The sequence below is a fragment of the Bos javanicus genome, chromosome 17 (assembly GCF_032452875.1).
Source record: "Bos javanicus breed banteng chromosome 17, ARS-OSU_banteng_1.0, whole genome shotgun sequence".
NCBI classification, from domain to species: Eukaryota; Metazoa; Chordata; class Mammalia; order Artiodactyla; family Bovidae; genus Bos; species Bos javanicus.
This window is the reverse complement of record NC_083884.1, coordinates 33,218,415-33,232,419: the sequence shown is the minus strand read 5'-3', so window position 1 is coordinate 33,232,419 and position 14,005 is coordinate 33,218,415. Positions and strand designations below refer to the sequence as shown.

Sequence of the window (14,005 nt, the reverse complement as noted above, 5' to 3'; positions counted from 1 at the left end):
AACTGAAGGCTAACAGCAGTGGCCACAATGGAAAACCAGTTTCTGTATGCAGCAGGCTCGTGACCCCTAGCTCATTGTTGAAAGTGGAGGCCAGTTCATCTTGCAAAAGAAACCAAAAAGCCACAACAATTATATTTAGTAGTTATTTCCACAAATATTCCCCAAAGGAAAATTTAGTCCTTTATCAGAATATTTATGCAGTGGGAAAACATACAACTTATTAGGATATTTGAATATACAATCTAAGATGATGATGATACTTGAAGACTCAAAACACCACTGTGACCAACTGTTAGAATGGGGACATATGGTAAATGGGAACATGGCCACACCCTATCTCACAGTGTGTCTGTTGGTTCTCCAGGTCTGCCAAGGGCTTCCCCAGGATGTATATACTTCATAGCTGGCTTGATTCACACATCAGTTTCTTGTCTTCTAGAGTAAAAGTCATAATAGTAGGAATAGCTTAGATGAAGCTTTCACACTACTTTCTTTTCTCTGACCAATGTATAAATTGGAAGTAATGCTATGTTCTGGGTAGAATGATAAAGATTAGTGCCACTCTTAATAACTTAAAGGACCTAAGGGTCACAGTTCCACTTAATATCTCTGTTTATTTTACTAGTCTAGTCCCTAAAAACAGTCACATAGATCACAGCAATCACAGACTACCATAAATATTCAAGTGACAGTCCTAATCACAATTATTGTATTGTATGTGGTGTGTTTACTAGAAGATTTTATGTAAACTTTGGGAGTTGGTATCTGGCTATTGACAGAAAAAATATATTTTTTCAGTCCCTGTCATAAAGAATCAGAATCATTTATATTCACCGGGAATAAATGGCAGCATAGATTCAGATTCATCACAGAATAATACTAACTCTCGCTCTTGGTCACAAAGTCAGAAGGGACCTAGATCATCTGGACGTTTCACATTATTTCCCACCGACCTACTATACTGAGGGCACCATGTTCATCTGACCTAGAAGAGGTAAATGGCAAGTGTACTGGCAGCCCTAGTAAAACCATGTATATCTTAGAACATTAATATAAATCATAAAAAGGTCCAGAGTATGTCACACAAGTATAGTTGATAAGTGTCCAGACATTGGAGATATGTCAATATCTCTCCTCCACAATAAAGGACAAGCAAAGGCACTGTGCCCCCCTTATCACTAAGAAAAAGGCACAGCGCTTGGCAGGCTTCTTCACATTTTGAAGACAGCACATACCACATTTGAAAATACAGCTTCATTCCCAAGTGTTAGATGATTTGGAAAGTTGTCAATTTAAAGTTATTTGGCACATTAAATTGCTGTGCTAAAATATTTGGCCAAATCGAAATAAAAGTATCCTAACAAAGATCCAGACAAAGGGAGGGTGGTGAGGTGTCACGGCCAAGGACACACCAACTACATGAAAGAAGAACTCACTGTTTTAAAGGCAGGTCCTGACTTTCTCTTCGGCCCTACCTCATGCTGGGCAACTGAGCATGAGGTATTAAGTGACTTTGTAACCAGAGCTGCCCATCCTGAGCCAGATATTACAAAACCACCAAGTCACAGAGGTGCAAATGCAACTTCATCACACAATTGAAATACAGGTGCAAAGCAATTCATCACACAATTGAAATGGAATATTATGAGTCAGACCCAATTAGATTAGAGAATAGAAGTAACTTACAGTGCAGGTGACCATATTATCTATTTCTGTCTTATGGATGCCTCTCCCACAGCTTCTACCTATGGTCTCTTAGGCTCCCTGTAGCCAGCTATTGGAAAAGAGAAAAACTAAGGTTTAATTCATAATGGTTGGGTAGATATATTGGCACAAGCTTACAATGCACTGCTGCTACATGAAAATCCCAGTAAAGTGTGTTTCTGAAATTCATGAGGAGAGAAATATGTCTCAGTGGGTTGAGCTTCAGATAAATTTGTGCAGAGGGAGAAGGCAATGGCACCCCACTCCAGTACTCTTGCCTGGAAAATCCCATGGACGGAGGAGACTGGTGGGCTGCAGTCCATGGGGTCTCGAAGAGTCGCAAAAGAGTTGACTGAGCAACTTCACTTTCACTTTTCACTTTCATGCATTGGAGAAGGAAATGGCAACCCACTCCAGTGTTCTTGCCTGGAGAATCCCAGGGACGGGGGAGCCTGGTGGGCTGCCGACTATGGGTCGCAAAGAGTCGGACACGACTGAAGCGACTTAGCAGCAGCAGCAGAGCTGACCTCAGATAAATATGTTCACTAAATCCTGAGCAGTAGCAAATGGCTTAGCTGGTTGGCCAGGGACCTGAAATAACATTTAAATATGAAACAAACTGTTCTTGGAGGAAAATATGTGGATGTACCTACAGCATTAGGCACAGATGATGAACCTCTGTGTCTCTCACCAATATTCACTAAAGAGGATCCACCGCACAGGAAGCATTTTAGGGCAAACTAGAGAAGATGAATTATTTAGTAGAGATCACAGCATTACTAAGTGTAGCATACTGAAGAGAAAGGTACAGCTACATCTGATTGGCCAGTAGACCACAGGCAAAGAAGTTCTTATGCCAGAATAGGGAATTGACCCTGGTTATTAGGAGGAGGCAAAATTACTACTGTATAATGTGGAAAAGAGAGTCATCTGGACAACATTTTATGCTTCTATGCCTAGTAATAATTGGAGCTGGTCACCTGTACTGACTTCAGCCTAACAAGGACATGAAAGCAAAGGCTTCTGACTCCTCAGGTAAGAGGTCTGCATTATACCATCAGGCAAGCATACTAGAACATACGTGCTAGGTGAGAATACGAGTCATCTGGAATGAGTGGTAAAGGAAGAAGACATCAGTTGCAGTAATGAAGACTATAATTTGTCCAACTCAAACTTGAGAGTCTCCAGTGTGGTCATTTCCTGCAGAAAGTCTGCTCTTGTGGAAAATGTAAAAAGCAAAACTTCTGCTCCCTTAGATAGCTGATTAGGCAAAGATCCCTTTGCATTTGTTCTTCTTGAGCCAATGCAACTGCCACTCAAACAGAAGTTAGTTTCCTTCTGCTACTTCTGAAGAGAGGTTAATGGATTTCTTTTGCATGCTTTTTATGAGCACGGTGCTGGAAAATGAAATTCCCAATTCCACAGTTCATCACCCTCATACCTGATTGCAGAAATTAGTGATTAGAAATGGGAATATAAAATGAAAGAAATATAATTTCCTTCCATTTTTGAAACTGCTTTGAGATGGGAAACATTTTGCTATTTCACAATATAATGTCTTCTCATATAATATGCTGTCAGCAGTAACGAGTTGAGTGAAAGTAATATTTTTCGCTCATATAAAAAAGTGATGTGAAATATTCACAGGGTAAAAATTACCCTCAAAACAAATTATATATTTCAATATTCTTGAAGATTAATGTACCAGATATCTAAAATTCTTTTTTCTCCTTTCTAGACTTATAAAAAAAGTATAGTTTTCTCTGGGGACTTGTGACTCACAACTAGTTATTTTTTTCCTAGTATGTAGGGGACTACATGACACTGCTTATAGAAGGATTTGTTCTTTCACAAATGGTCTGGCTGGTCTGGTACAAAATGATTGTGTATAATGTTTCAGTGGCTATTTTTAGGTGAATAAAAGAATGATCCAATTAAGATTATTAAATAGCACACTAGCCACATGCAAATCAAGATTCTGTAAATAAAGATAAAGACAGAAAGTTATTTATGCCTTACTTTCTATTATAAAAGAAGCAATACTGAAAGACGAAAATAATCATGGTTTCTCTCATATTTAGTAGTTCCAGGGAGCCTATAAAGTCACTGGGAAAAGTTATTTGTATATGAAGGCCCAGGGACTATAATGTTCTTTTCTACTTTTGAGCTATGAGACTTCTATTACTGAATTCTTATGGTCTTAGCAACATATTAAATATTTATGAAAAATGAAGTCTTCAGGAATTGGATCTGTGCATAATTGAGCTTTAGATGTTTATATGTTTCTTCAAAACACTTTCTAAAGCATTTGTCATTTATATATTTTGTGATGTTTTCCATAAAATATTTTTGTGTATGATAAGTTGAAAGAATGAACGTGAAGAACATAAGTAAAAATATCTTTACAGAGATAAGACATTCAACTAAGAAAAAAATTAGAGGTTAGGTGAGTATATGTAGTGAATATATAGTTCTTGACATATGCAAAAAAATGCTCAAAGCAAAAAATGCTCGGTAACTCACATGCATTCAGTGTCTCTAAATATATGTTGGTTTCAAGCAAAAAGAACTATGAGAAAATAATTACTCATCGAATGAAAGTTCAAAGTACACAGTAGCCAAATAGGAATATAAAAACAAAATTTTAGGCAGTTCTATTTCAGTATCATAAAACATTTAACACAAAACCCTTACCTTATATTGCTAAGATTTTTTTTTTCAGTAGGTAGGATTAAATATGTTAATAACAATAAATAATGCTAACAAAAGTAATTTTCAGTTGCACACAATCTGTGATCTTTCTATGTACTTCACAGAACCTGCTGCATTAGCATCATGGCACTCTAAACATGAGGTGGATATAATTAAGAGATGGCAGACTCCCAGCAGGCTTTGGAATGTCACTGACACCATGAGGTGGCTGAGACCTGGCATCTCCTAACACTGACCATGTCTTGTCTATAGTACGGTATATTAATGTATTAAATGTAATAGAAAACGAAGGATACCAGTTTGAACACTGGTACATATAACATATAGAAACAATTGTTCTACAAGAATATGATATGCCACCAATAGTAATGGGACACAGGAACCTAATCTTTAAAAGAGGCTTACATTCTAAGAGAGCAAGAACTGCATATCTCAATGAAGGGCACAGTGCTATGGTTAGTGCTCAATAAATACTAATGAAACAGTGAAAAGAAGTAACAGTAGTCTTGTGACCATTAGTCCATGCACACTATTCCTTTCTAAAGTATTTTGTTTATTTCTAAATAAACCTAGGTACTGTCTTTCAGAGCAAAAATAAAAGTAAATATGATGTATGTTGCTGTTCAGTTGCCAAGCCATGTCTAATTCTTTGCAACCCCACAGACTGCAGCACACCAGGCTCCCCGTCCCTCACCATCTCTGAGTTTGCCCAAATTAATGTCCATTGAATTGGCGATGCCATCCAAACATCTCATCCTCTATCACCCCTTCATGGATCACTGCCTTGTCATGGTGAAGGGGTTTGCATAACTCAGTGAAGCTATGAGCCATGTCTTGTAGAGTCACCCAAAATGGGTGGGTCATCGTGGAGAATTCTGACAAAATGTGATCCTCTGGCGGAGAGAATGGCAAACCACCCCAGTATACTAGCTACAAGAATCCCATGAACTGTATTAAAATGAAAAAAAAAAAATGATGTATAACACACATGAATAGATAGAATGATAGAATGGAATGATTTGCTCAACAGTTATCAAAAGAGTCTATATTTGTGTTTACGAAATGGTTTCTTTATGACTTATGAGCATTGTATAGAGTTATGATTTCTAAGCTCAGACTACCACTTTCAAAGTTGGCAGCCTTACCAAACACTGCTGTGTGACTGGGCAAATCTATTAACTTCTACATGCCTTAATTTCCTTACCTGTAAAATAGGGACAAAGACAATAGCTACTCATAAATAAGTTGTGAGAATTCAATGAATTATCTCGTGTAAGTGCTTAGAAAATTGCTTGGCACATCACTAGTGCTATATTCGTGTTAGCTGTATATGTGTGTTCAGCTGCTCCATCGTGTCCAAGTTTTTGTGACTCCATGCATTGTAGCCCGCCAACCTCCTCTGTCCGTGGGATTTCCCAGGCAAGAATACTGGAGCAGGTTGCCATTTCCTATACCAGGGCATCTTTCCAACCCAGGGATCAAATCTGTGTCTCTTGTGTGTCTTAAATTGGCAGACAGATTCTTTACCATTGTACCACCTGGGAAGCCCCACATTAGCTATTATTACTTATTAAATCATAGGAAATGGAAATATCATCATACATTTATGTTATCTTGCCAGAACAACTATAGTGTTCTCCCCATCTCCAATCTTTCCCCTTCTATATATATCATCGTATATACATTCCATTCAGGAAAATATTTTAAAATCATGGTCTTGTTCATATTAGTCCCACAAATTAAAAATGTCTACTGCCCCCAAATATGTATATAATTCTTAGGCTGGCATTTAAGACCTCTCCTAACTTAATTTCACAATCTTAATTTCAGCTGCTCCCTTTCATTCATCTCTCACATAAATTAAGTTGAATTACCCATTTTATGAAATAACCCTGAACTTCTCCTTTAACAACTGGCTGTCCTGGCCTTTCTTTTTGCTTATAATGTTGATATTTCATCTTCCCATGAATATTTAATCAAGTCCTATAGTTTAAATTAGCATATTATACTGATAGATAAGGGTATTAAAAAGTTATGTACAGGTGTGTGAATAGACTCTTCAATGTTATGAAAACTACTCATTCTTTAATTTTGTGCATCAGAGAAGGACTAGAGCTTAGAGTATGCATTTTTAAAACTAATATTTCTTGGCTTACTCATTTCTCTTCCTGGACTTACGAATGAGAAATTCTATTTTATCACCCTGGAAACCTTATGCCATTGCTACTCTTTGTTTACACTACCTGCAAGGTGACATCTTACATTATTAAACAGTCTTGCTGAGGGATATCTTGTCTTTGATAACCACCTAAGACCAGAATGCAAGATTCATTTTGTGTAGTGGTTCATTCAGTCTTAACTCAGTTTTGTTAATCATAATTAGCTGTGTGATCATGGGAGGCTAATTTTGATAAAATGCTTCCTGTGTTGTGCTTGTGTGCTCAGACATTTCCAACCTCCTGGGCTGTAGCCCGCCAGACTCCTCTGTCCATGGGAATTTCCAGACAAGAATATTGGAGTGCGTTGCCATTTCCTTCTCTGGGGATATTCCCAACCCAGGGATCAAACCCACGTCTCCTGTGTGCCCTGCATTGCAGGTGGATTCTTTACCCACTGAGCCACTTCATAACATTACGGAGCCATCCTGTGTGCTAAAAATGGTGAGAAAAGAGGAAGATACAAGTGAATTCTATCAGAATGAGAGAAAAGAAGTGGATTTTTAATCAGATTATGCACGAGGAGTAGAGTTTTAATTAGAAGCTGCAGATTTGGGTTCTTGTTTGTAGTATTAGGTGGTTAACTGACATTTTACTTCATAACTTCTTTGTTTGTTAAGTGGGGATACGGGTGCCTGGGTAGCCTACTAAGAAAGTTATTGTGAGGAGCAAATGAGACCTTACACTTCTAAAGACTTTGAAATTTTGTGCTACACAAATGGAAGGGGTTATTACTGAAGGAATAAACTGGGATAATTTCTAAGCATTTTTGTATGGTTTAATACAATGAAATTGTGACTTCGGTTAAAACCTTATGTGCAGTAGTCTTAATGCTTATTCACCTAATAATTACAATATGAACATAGATAATCCATGATCGATTTGCTATCTTCTGCTCTCCGCCCCCCACCCCCCACCACTGACCTGGGTTTATTATAAATATGGAAGAAGAAAAGTCCTTGCCTTGGAGGTGGGAGGACCACTGGTGAGGAAGGTGGTATGAACACATGGCCCCCAAACCCATTTCTAGGGTTCAGAAGTAGGTTGGTACCAAGGAGATACATACTGGTTTTATACTGATGCTGTAACAAATTACCACAAACCATGTGGCTCCAAGAAACTCAAATTTATTCTCTTACAGTTCCTGAAATATGTCTCATGGGGCTAAAGTCACAGTGTTGGCAGGGTGTCCTGCTGAAGGTTGTAGAGAAGAATACATTTCCTTACTTTTTCCAGCTGCTAGAAGCAGCCTGCCTCACTTAGCATCATATCACCAGCATCACATCACCTCTTTTCCTCCAGCTTCTGTTATCACTTCACCATCACCTTTGACCACCTTGCCTCCCTCTTATAAGGACTCTTGTGATTACGTTGAGCTCACATGGATAATTCAGGCTACTCACGCAAGACCCTTAATCAAATCTGTAACACCCCTTTCTTACATAGGGTAACAATCACGGGTTCCAGAAATTAGGATGTGGCTAGCTTTGAGGGGAAAGAGTGGGGCCTTTTCAGCCTGTACCACAGAAGGGCAGCATGCCACCCTCAAATGGCTTATGTATTACTGACAACTTCTACCCCACTATATTACTGAATTTTATTGCTTCCGGACACTCACTGCTAATTAAAACCGGGGGAAAATATGAATTGAAGATAGAAATTGCTTTTCTACTTTCCATGCTTTTCTCCTATGTTTTGCAACTAGAGAATTTCTAATTAAAGCAAACTTAAGTAGGATGACCAGACCTTCCTTATCAGAATATTCTGATTGACTTTGTTATAAGCTCAGTCCTTACTTTGAGTGAAACTGCTTTTGATGATCTTACCTTCTGTCCTAATAGCCACTTAGATGAAATTAGTTTGAATCAGAGCATCATTGATTGAAAGCTTTCAGCTGGGAACACTGAAATGGGATCAAGTGATAGCAGTAAGTCTCTATTACAATGTTGCCTAGCAACATAGTTGCAGGTTTCCATTATAAGAAATGATACTATTATATAAAGGCATCTTAGAAAAGATATGAATGACAGGAAGTTCTAAGCTTACAAAGAGGCTATCATTTCAGACTTAGGAGAACAAAGTCATTGAGCCATCCAGTGAAGGCCAGAGGATTAAAAGGATAAATTATGAGTTAAGGCTTTTAAAATTCTAAAGTTGGTGTCTCATTTCATACGACTTGTGTTCCATTGCTTTTCAGCTCTGTAGAGCCTTGAAAAGGCAAAAAACAAAATAATTAAAGAATATAAGAGTAAACACACAAGTATCATGACATGCTATTACCAAAAGCTGCAGTAATACTGAAGTCTTTTGTAAACATTTTGACATTTTATTTGTGTGAACTTCATAACAGTACAATTTTTTGCATCAATAAATATAATTAAGTACTACTAAATGCTCACTTTAAATTGGATGAAATGGAGACAATAATAGGGGCTCTTTGGTCTAAGACAGACTCTAAGATCTAAAATTACATTTAATGGCTTACTACTCAACATTAAAAAAAACTAAGACTGTGGCATCCAGTCCCACCACTTCATGGCAAATAGATGGGGAAACAGTGAGAGACTTTATTTTGGGGGGCTCCAAAATCACTGCACATGGTGACTGCAGCCATGAAATTAAAAGAAGCTTGCTCCTTGGAAGAAAATTTATGACCAACCTAGACAGCGCATTAAAAAAGCAGAGACATTACTTTGCCAACAAAGGCCCGTCTAGTCAAAGCTATGGTTTCTCCAGTAGTCATGTATGGATGTGAGAGTTGGACTATAAAGAAAGCTGAGCACCGAAGAATTGATGCTTTTGAACTGTGGTGTTGGAGAAGACTCTTCAGAGTCCCTTGGACTGCAAAGAGATCCAACCAGTCCAACCTAAAGGAAATCAGTCCTGAATATTCATTGGAATGTCTGATGGTGAAGCTGAAACTCCAATACTTTGGCCACCTGATGTGAAGAACTGACTCATTTGAAAAGACCCTGATTCTGATAAAGATTGAAGGCAGGAGGAGAAGGGGATGATGGAGGATCAGATGGTTGGATGGCATCATTGACTTGATGGACATGAGTTTTTTTTGTTTTTTTTTTTTTTTGACATGAGTTTGAGCAAGCTCCAGGTAATGGACAGGGAAGCCTGGCGAGCTGCAGTCCATGGGGTCGCAAACAGTCAGACATGACTGAGTGACTGAACTGACTGAATGTCTGAATATTTGAGAATATAAAAGTATTATTATGGGAAAAATTATATTTTAGAAAGATGCCATCATAAAAGTAACAAATAGAACTGAAAGCTGATAAATATTAAAAATATAAAAAGAGCAAATAAAATTCCTGTAACTCCTCCAACCAGATAAAGCCTTTGTTAATATTTGGTTGTGAGAGTTTTGTTCTTTCTTCTTAACAACTTATGTGCTTGTCACTCAATATTATAGAAACAATCTAATAAAGCAAACAAAATAGTATTTATTACTTTTGTTGTTGGAAAATCTTAAAGCAAACATGACAGAGACAAATCTAAATTTTCCACAATTATTTTTATTTGTTTTTATTTGCATTTGTCTCTTTCAAGGCCTTGAAAATGTTACTCAGACACTGGTTTATGTCTCTTTCAAAATATGCAGAAATACTATTAAGATGATGAATATTTTATAGCCTTTTAGAGTTCACAAAACACTCCAAAAATTTATTTCTCATACATAATCTCAATGGCACCTATGACATTTAAATGTTATCTACACAGTCCTTACCAAGGCCAAGCCTAACATAAGGTCTTACAGCTTTTGTGTTGTGACAGCTCTTTACCAAGAAAATAGAATAGCTTCTAATTAGGCTGACTGGCCATGATTCCAACAGTCTGATCTTATTTGCTGTAATATGTGAATCACATATGGAATTTCACCTTAATATCATGCAATGGCACCTGTTTCTAATTTTATACCACTGGCTTGTGGCTAGGGGTTATTGTAATTTTCATCCCTCCAAGGTTGTTGGAAGATGTACGTTTTAGAGGACACTCTTAGATTCAAAGGTGGTTCAGTTTCTTCTTACTAAAGTGAAAGACTAGTGGTAGTCTTTTATTAGTCTAAGAAAACTAAGACAGAGACCTCGAAAGAACACTATTTCCAGCTACTCTACTGTGGAGACTAGCGGCTCTGTCTCGTGGATCACCCTGGAAGATCTCTATGGGTTGTCTAAGCCCGCTTGACAAACCCAATAGCTCATGAGTCTGGAGCACGATTCGTTCTCCAGGCGCTGGGCAGCTGGCTTTTATTTCCCAATATTCTCCTAGAGTGTTGGCACCAAAATTCAGTCTTCTTGGTCCTTGTCCCTCCAACATTTACCATCTCCCTCACAAATCCATTCTTGGCTGTGCACAAAAGGGAAATTCACAGGAGACTGGAATCCCTCTACTACAGAGTGCCCAAGGGAACCCCTTTGGGTAGTGCCAAGCGTGCTTCTCTGCAGGATGGTGGGTTACCAGGGGCCGCTCACTGCTGTGCCATCTGTCTGTGATTTCCAAATTGTGGAACTGATACCCCAAGCCTCTATAAGCACTTCTATCAATGCAAGGCCTTGCATGGGATTGGAGCCAAGAAAAAAATAAAGTTTGAATGAATTATAGTGCATGAAGAGAAGGCAAAGCCAGAATAGGAAAATAGAGGAAACTGACACTAAAGACACTATACTAAACTGCCATGTTTTTCAGCATCAAATAAATAGATACATGGCAATCTTCAATTTTTTTCCTTGTCTTTGGAAGACATTTTAAAATAATATATTTACCATTTAACGGGTGCTGGCTAGGCAGAAACTATGTGTTAAGAACATATATTGTCGTCAACCATTACCATAGCCCCTTTTGGTAGACATTGCTATACATACCATCATTTTACAGAAAACTGGGGCTATAGAGTTTAATAACATAACAGCTTAACATAATGGCTGAGTCAGGATTGAACCTCATATCTGGCTCCCAAGTCCCAGAAAATTCGAGTCCATCACTCTGACTTTCCCTGTGTCTGTTTACTGGGGGGAAGCGGGTAAGTATTTTAACACTGAAGCTGCTCATAGGAAATTGAGAAATTTATTTTCAATGGTATTATTTATATAGGAAATCTATGCAAATTTGAAGGAATGACTAATATGTCAGAGCATATTTGATTAGAAGGGATATATTTACTTTTTTTTCCCATTAGTATTTGTTTTCTGTTCCTTGATCCAGTCCTGGATATCACACTTCATTTAGTTTCTTGAATTAAAAGATTTTTATTTATTTATGGCTGTGCTGAGCCTTTGCGGCTGCATGGGCTTTTCTCTAGCTGTGGGGAGCAGGGGCTACCCTCTAATTGCAGGGGCAGGCTTCCCATTGCAGTGGCTTCTCTTGTTGGGGAGCACAGGCTCCAGGATGCGTGGGCTTCAGTAGCTGCAGCTCCTGGGCTCTAGAGCACAGGCTTAATATCTATGGCACACGAGCTTAGTTGCTCTGCGGCATGTGGGATCTCCCCGAATCAGGGATTGAAGCCATGCCTTCTGCATTGGCAGGCAGATTCTCCACCACTGAGCCACCAAGGAAGCCTGAGATATATTTACTTTTAAGCACTATCTTAGCCAGCTGGGGCTTCCCTGGTGGCTCAGACGGTAAAGTGTCTGTCTGCAATGCGGGAGACCCGGTTCGATTCCTAGGTCGGGAAGATCCCCTGGAGAAGGAAATGGCAATCCACTCCAGCACTCTTGGCCGGAAAATCCCCATGGACGGAGGAGCCTGATAGGCTACAGCCCATGGGGTTGCAAAGAGTCGGACACGACTGAGCGACTTCACTTTCACTTTCTTTAGCCAGCTGAGGCTTCCTGGGTGACTCGGTGGTAAAGAATCCACCTGCCAATGCAGGAAACACAGGAGATGTGAGTTCGATTTCTGGGTTGGGAAGATCCCCTGAAGGTGGAAATGGCAACCCATTCCAGTTTCTTGCCTGGAAAATTCCATGGACAGAGGAGCCTTGTGGGCTACAGTCCATGGGGTCACAAACAGTAGGATGCTGCTGCTGCTAAGTCACTTCAGTCGTGTCCGACTCTGTGTGACCCCATAGACAGCAGCCCACTAGGCACCCCTGTCCCTGGGATTCTCTGGGCAAGAACACTGGAGTGGGTTGCCATTTCCTTCTCCAGTGCATGAAAGTGAAAAGTGAAAGTGAAGTCGCTCAGTCGTGTCCAACTCTTAGCGACCCCATGGACTGCAGCCTACCAGGCTCCTCCCTCCATGGGATTTTCCAGGCAAGAGTACTGGAGTGGGTCGCCACTGCCTTCTCCAAAGAGTAGGATAGGACTGAGCAACTGAGCACAAACAACGGGGCTAATAGGGTTGCTTGAGGTGGTTCTACAACTGGTTAGCTAGTTGACGGAGCTACATATGGAAATACTTATAAACACAGCAGAGAATTCCAGCTTATACATACATCTTATAAACTATAGGTTGCCATTTTAAAATATGGATTATCTTATTCCACCAGGCTCCTCTGTTCATGGAATTCTCCAGGCAAGAATACTGGAGTGGGTTTCTATTCCCTTCTCCAGGGGACCTCTCCAACCCAGGAACTGAACCTGGATCTCCTGCATTGCAGGAAGATTCTTTACCAATTTAGCCACCAAGGAAGCCCATAAACTACAGATTGCCATTTTAAAATATGGATCATCTTACAAAATCACTAGAAAATTGCTACTAATTCAGTGTAAAGTGCTCTTTAGTACCAAATCATTATGGCAAGTAAGTTTATTTTCACTATTTTGTAAAAATGCAGTATCAGGCAAAGTCAAAATAAAAGCTAATCCTCAAAAAAAATGGACCTTTTTATAATTAATTTTGCATTTGTTAAAACTCTACAGTTTTGGAAAAAACTGTAGAGTACACTCTACAATGTATCAATTTTCAAAAACATTGTTTCTACTGAAATATTGTTGAGCAGTGGTCAAATTTCCTCATCTTTTCTGACTTGAGGTAAAAAGAATTAGGTCTAGAGGTTGCCACGAATCATCAAATGAGGTACCCTGTTTCAAAATAATCTCTTTCTTCATTTAGCATCTTTCCTCTGAATTATCTTCTCACCTTATAGCCTTGGAGTTCATTATATTGATATTACAAATGTGAAAATTATATTGATATTACATATTATATTGATAGCCCATATTATATGTGGAAATATAGATATTTATGTTTAATACTAGATCTAGGTTTTTGATAAACAGTTTAAAATCATCACAGTAACAACATGTCTTTTACTATATGGTCTTATTTCTTTTTCTGGCCCTATTTTTCTTTCAAAATACTTTCATCGTTTCTTTTGTTTTTGAGAAGGAAAGGTTATTTAAGAAGATGCATCCCCCATG

At 38.7% G+C, this 14,005-nt stretch overlaps 1 long non-coding RNA gene across 5 annotated transcripts in view; it reads right to left on the bottom strand.

The window, feature by feature from the left end:
• The window catches only part of LOC133228635 (uncharacterized), a 120,406-nt gene that overhangs the window by 90,245 nt on the left and 16,156 nt on the right, over nt 1-14,005 (bottom strand). For all 5 annotated transcript variants that reach the window (XR_009730303.1, XR_009730302.1, XR_009730305.1 and 2 more), the window contains exon 2: nt 1,687-1,774. This is a non-coding gene — a long non-coding RNA (uncharacterized LOC133228635). The remainder of the gene's footprint in view (nt 1-1,686; nt 1,775-14,005) is intronic.